Source organism: Lepisma saccharinum, chromosome 7 (assembly GCF_977018435.1).
Source record: "Lepisma saccharinum chromosome 7, izLepSacc3.1, whole genome shotgun sequence".
Taxonomy (NCBI): domain Eukaryota; kingdom Metazoa; phylum Arthropoda; class Insecta; order Zygentoma; family Lepismatidae; genus Lepisma; species Lepisma saccharinum.
The window spans coordinates 709,150-714,841 of NC_139235.1; positions in this window are offsets into that span (position 1 = coordinate 709,150).

A 5,692-nucleotide genomic window follows, 5' to 3' on the forward strand; every position below is an offset into this window, starting at 1 on the left:
AGTCTCGTGCGTCTTGTAATTGTTAAATTATTCAAGGTCAAAGTTTGCAGAAATTTCCTTTTTTGAGCCCGCTTAGCTATACTAAATGTGCTGTAACTCCGCCACTATTTTGCCTAGGAAGCTCAAATAAAGCTTATTGTACAGGGAATTGAACAAGGTTTCAAGTGATATATAACAAGCCTACCTTTGGATAAAAATATAATTTTGTCACGTGACCTTGACTTTTGACCTTGAATGTCTCAAAACATGTCATCACCAAAAATCGTGAAAAAAATATATTTGATCCCTCATACCATACTATAAAACATACCAAAAAATCATTCTTGTTCAATTCCCTGTACAATAAGCTTTATTTGAGCTTCCTAGGCAAAATAGGGGCGGAGTTACAGCAGATTTAGTATAGCTAAGCGGGCTCAAAAAGGGCAATTTATGCTAACTTTGACCTTGAATAATTTAACAATTACAAGACGCACTAAACTAAAAAAAAATTATACTTACTAAGTTCCATGCATAGTTTCAACTCCCCAAATTTCATGAAAATCGGAGATGGTCAGGTCAAAGGCTGTGTTGATTTCGCATGGAATGACTCGTATTCTTATGCTCCATCAAATGACAACTGAACATATTGAACTAAGGGTGGGTGTCAGCTTGCATCAGGCCCGTACCCAAGGGGGGGGGGGGCAGGGGGCCATGCCCGCCTCGGACTATGGAATCTAATGTGAACCTTGAAAGTAGTCGTGCTCTAAATGTTGTTTATTCCCATGAAGCACCAGGAGTCATCAATCATCGCATTAGTACTGATGACGAGCCAAGACACCCACAATGTGGGATATAAGTTATTTAAATATTAATTATATATCGTACAGTGTTTTAGTAAATATTATATTTCTAAACACCAGTGTTTAAGATACTATCTGGATATTTCTCGTTATACTCCCCGTCATGGAATGGGGAGGGTGAGGGCGGTCGAACAGTTCCGTCAACCCTCTTGGATATTGGATTTATATATATTATTACTATTATCCTGTGCACAACAGGCATCTGCCCTTTTACAGTGCACAGTACATGTCTTACATTTGGGGATATATACACATAAAAATAACATTTATACACATTTTCAGATATAAAAAAATACATATAGAGGTTACACATATCATCCTTATACAATACCGTGGATAAAAAATGAATCAAATCTTACACAATTACATTCAATTATGTATATGTATATATAAACACATAAAGAAAGTAAAGGAAAATAATAAAATTAAGTAAGAATGTTGTCTATTAAATAGCGTTTATACTCAGAAAATGTAGCAAATATGTCCAAGTGTACGCCTCTCTTTAACCATTCATTATGCAAGCTACACATTCCTCGCAGGGGAGCCATTTCTGCGAATTTTGTACGGGTGCGGGAAATTGCAACTTTCTTGATCGCAACTTTGGATGGGGGACATAGAAAGCCATTTTTGAAAGCAGAGAGGAAGAATCCAATTTATTGTTTAGAATTTTGAAAAGAAAAAGGAGCTGATGTATCGTTCTTCTGTTTGCAAAGGAGGTAATGTGTAATTTAATTAATAATTCGTTATAAGGTGTCATCTTTGGATGTGCACCATCTATCCTAAAAACTATCAAACGAGCGAATTTATTTTGAACTTTTTCAATATCCATTTGTTTACTGGTTTGTGGAGTCCACACTATAGATGCGTACTCTAATTTGGGCCTAACATATTGGTTAAATAATGCTAACAGCGCTATATTTTCATTGAATTCTTTTGCAGTTCTCGTAATGAACCCCAGCTAAATAAAGTTCAGTTAGTATTCGAACAGAATAAATAAAGTAAACAAGGCGTTACATGGAATAAATTGAGAGTAAAATGCAGGTTATGTTGTTTTCATATTCTACCATTTAATCCAAGAAAATAAATACTTGCACATTGTTCTTGAACAAGGCGAGTGAAAGTTATTAACAAAATTTAATAACTATACATTTCAGTATACTATAACTGTACGAAATGTAAAAATGAAAAACGGTGTGCTGGACATTCAGCCATCTAGTAGATCGCGTAGAAGTGTCCTCAAGGATATTATAATGCTATTAATAAATTTGGGTATTTTTATTAGCTTAAGTTATCTTTTATAATAATTATTATTTCTACCATTCAAGTTTTATCGATGGTCTGAGCCCCTCGCTCCTATAAAAAAAGTTCTGGTAACTCCATGGGCTCCGCGTATATTGTTCGCACCAAGCCCTGCACGGTGTATAGATCAATAGCTACTGTAATTCTGCTAACATTACCGAAATAATCTCGCTTATTTGGCAACAAAGGCGCGCTAGTAAACAATTCGTTTGACAACACCTCACGCACGACAAACAAACAGTTCCGAGTTTACACTCGTGCCTTTTAATTAGTAAAGAAAGAAAAAAGAGAGGGGGAATTCAAACAAACCCGTAAAGACCTTTAAATCCGGAGATAACATAACGAAGGAACGTTCCGTTACAGGAACAGGCGAGCATCGGTGAACAAGCCGAATGGATATGACTTCACTTATCGTCGGAACATCCACGATATCTTCTCATTCATTAACATCGCCCCGTTTCTATGGTAACGCAGTAGTCTGTGACGCCAAAGTGTCGGGCGAACCAAAACACAATGTGGAAAACATCCCGTTCGGTCAATGTGGCAACGTCGCTGATGATGTTTAACTGCTGGAACAGGTTTCGGTGTGTAAACTCGACGTTCAACTTCCTGCCGAGGGAGGCGCTCGTGTGCCGTGAAGGACTGTCTGTAATGCTAGCTCTGAAGTTTATAGACACTTTGGCGTACTACTGGAGGAACAATGTTCTGTTTGTGTTCGAATTATAATTAATTTTAAGGAGGAGATAGTTATATTTGTGAAATGGTGGATTGACAAGCAACTGTCGTAGGGAATGGTAAAATGGGGGAATGAAGAAAGAATGAAGGAAAACAAAGAGAAAGAGAGAAATGATAGAGGATCACACGAGACAAGAGAGAGTGAGACAGGCACCTAGTGAGCCAACTAGGGAGAGAGAGAGAGAGAGAGAACTGGAGGAACAGAGGGGAAAAGAAATAAAGAGAAAAAGAATGGACTAAGAAGAAGAAAGAAAGAGAAACGAAAAAGAGATTGACAGAAATGTTAAGGGTCACTGGAGAAAAGTGAGAAATACACGAACAGAGAGGGAGAGGAAAAGAGAAACACAAAGACATGAAAGAGAGAGAAATAAACAAGGTAAAAAGAAAGATAAGAAAAGAAATGAAGAAATATAAAAGTGATAGATGGAAGAGTTAAATAAATAGTATTAACATAAACCCAAGACAAGACCGAGAAGGGAACGAGTTTAGTAGAAACTTTGCAAAATTGACATTAAGATGAAAAGGTATAACCTCATCGCTGACAGTTTTGCAGAAAGCACAAACCTTCTTCATGTAATATACTCTTCAGCACAATAAGTAGCATGTACTAAGTAGGGAACCCACGAACCAACACAAAAGTTTTCTTCCCATACATTCATGACTGATCCTTCTTGTGGGACCATAAAACCATCTCCTTGTCTTTCATGCTAAGCATTCGTTCAGCTAATTAGTGAAATAAAAGCAAACAGATCGCTATCATGCAATATCGTGAATGTTCACACAATTTGGTAATTTAGAAGGGAAGGAAGACAATATTACACGACAATACTTTCCTCTGTATGACAGATCATATCACAAAATAAATTTAGAACTTTGACCTCGAAAATGTGATTATTTCACTTCACTTAACTGTCAGAATCTGACGTAAATTTTCTTCGGTCACACAGAATATCCTTAGAAATGATCTTCATTTATACAACAGCGGTTGCCTGTAACATTTGCCCTTGTACACATTTTGATAACTTTAGTATATCATGTACTAAACATGCATTATATTAAACGTTATTGTTACTTATTTCTCGCGTATCTTCATGACATGTATATCAGATCATAACCTTCTGTAATTGGAAAATTTTTCTCTGATGAAGGCAATAAATTATTTGAGAAAGAAAGAAAATTACCGTATGAAGATATGTGTACATAGGGTACATGTTGGAATGATACATGTTTTAAAGTTTCTTTCTATAGTCAGTGGGTGTAAAATTGTGTTGAAAGCTATGCGAATAGTTCATTCTCAGAAGCCTTGTGAGGTAATCGGCCGCTTTTGTGATGAAAGTTACGTTCAGAAAGGTCGTGTAATCTTCTTATGTCTCTTCTTGTTAGCGTTTTTAAGTACGAGAAACGTCGACAGTTCCGAGCTACTCGTGAACCAGGTTCCCACCTCGAGGCAACAGTTAGTCAACTCGATGTACCGTAGCAGGGAAAAAATACCTCGCGAAAACAATCTGGGTCTGTTACCTCATGTAGTCATGCAATGTTTCATTTCTCAAACGATCTTTTTTTTTTTTTGTTATTATTTTCTCAGAAGACGTGTTTCGTTCGTTACAAAAGTTTACGTCGAAAGTCCATGACAACTGTTACGACAGAAATGAAAGTACGTTATATATATATATTTTAGTAGTCCCGAAATTATCATTGTGTGCCTCATATGTCTATCAATCTGGCTAGCAAAGTACTCTGCCAATTTTGTCCAAACTTGGATACGATATCAAAGTTTCTGTTTATCGCTCCATCATCCTCTGTGGCATTTATCGATGCTTTACAAAACATATTTACCAGATTAGAAATCTAGAAACAACTAAGTCTGGTTGAGGGAAGATCTACCAAGCGTAGGAAGTAGAAATTATTTATTCCAAATTCTTGAGCTATCTAGAGCATAAAGAACACAGACTATACCCTAAATACACACATACTCAGGTTTTATCTTACTTTGATTTCGAAAAAGTTAAATATAGATAAATTTCATGAGCATGCTGCTCCATAAAATTGTACATAAAGAAAATAGACTCAACACTGTCACCATTCTCATTTCAATATCCGTTCCTCAAATAGGAACAAAACAAAGTCTAAATTTGATGAAAAAATCTTATCTCTCGGGCTATCGACCAGGTGAGTTCTGGAAAGGATTCCAAACTTTCGAGAGCTAACGTCACTCTCATTTTCAGGGTACAAATGAAGATGAGAGTGAGGTTAGCTCTTGGAAGCTTAAAAATCCTTCCACAACTCACTTGGTTGATAGCGCGAGATAATCTTTTCATCATATTCGTCCCCAGGGAAGCTTCAAGACTTACTTCAAAGTCTGAATTTGTTTCATGTATCGAAATGCTGCTTCATGGAGCAATGCTCTGTGGCATTATATAAAACTGATAAATATATTCCATTCATATATTACAAAACATTACCAATGATAAGATTTTAAATGGAATATGTGGATTTTTGTTTCAAGAACAGTTTGAAATTTGTAATGAAAAGTTTGAAAGGAAACTTTGTGCTACAGATGTGAATATTGTATTATGAAAGAGTGGGATAAATGTATATCTCGCGTTGATTTCTTTCTCTTGAGGGAAATTTTTATCGCTGCTTTTAACGTGTGTGTGGTTTAACTCACGTTACAGTGGCTGGTTGTATCAATTCAGGAACACTGGTAACCTTTGCTTAGTCTTTAAAGTCTACAAGAGATCGTTCTTTACTCTTATGGCAATCGTAATTTAAGGTTGGTTAGGAGGGGGCATTTAACTTGCGTACGTTTCTGTTGAATC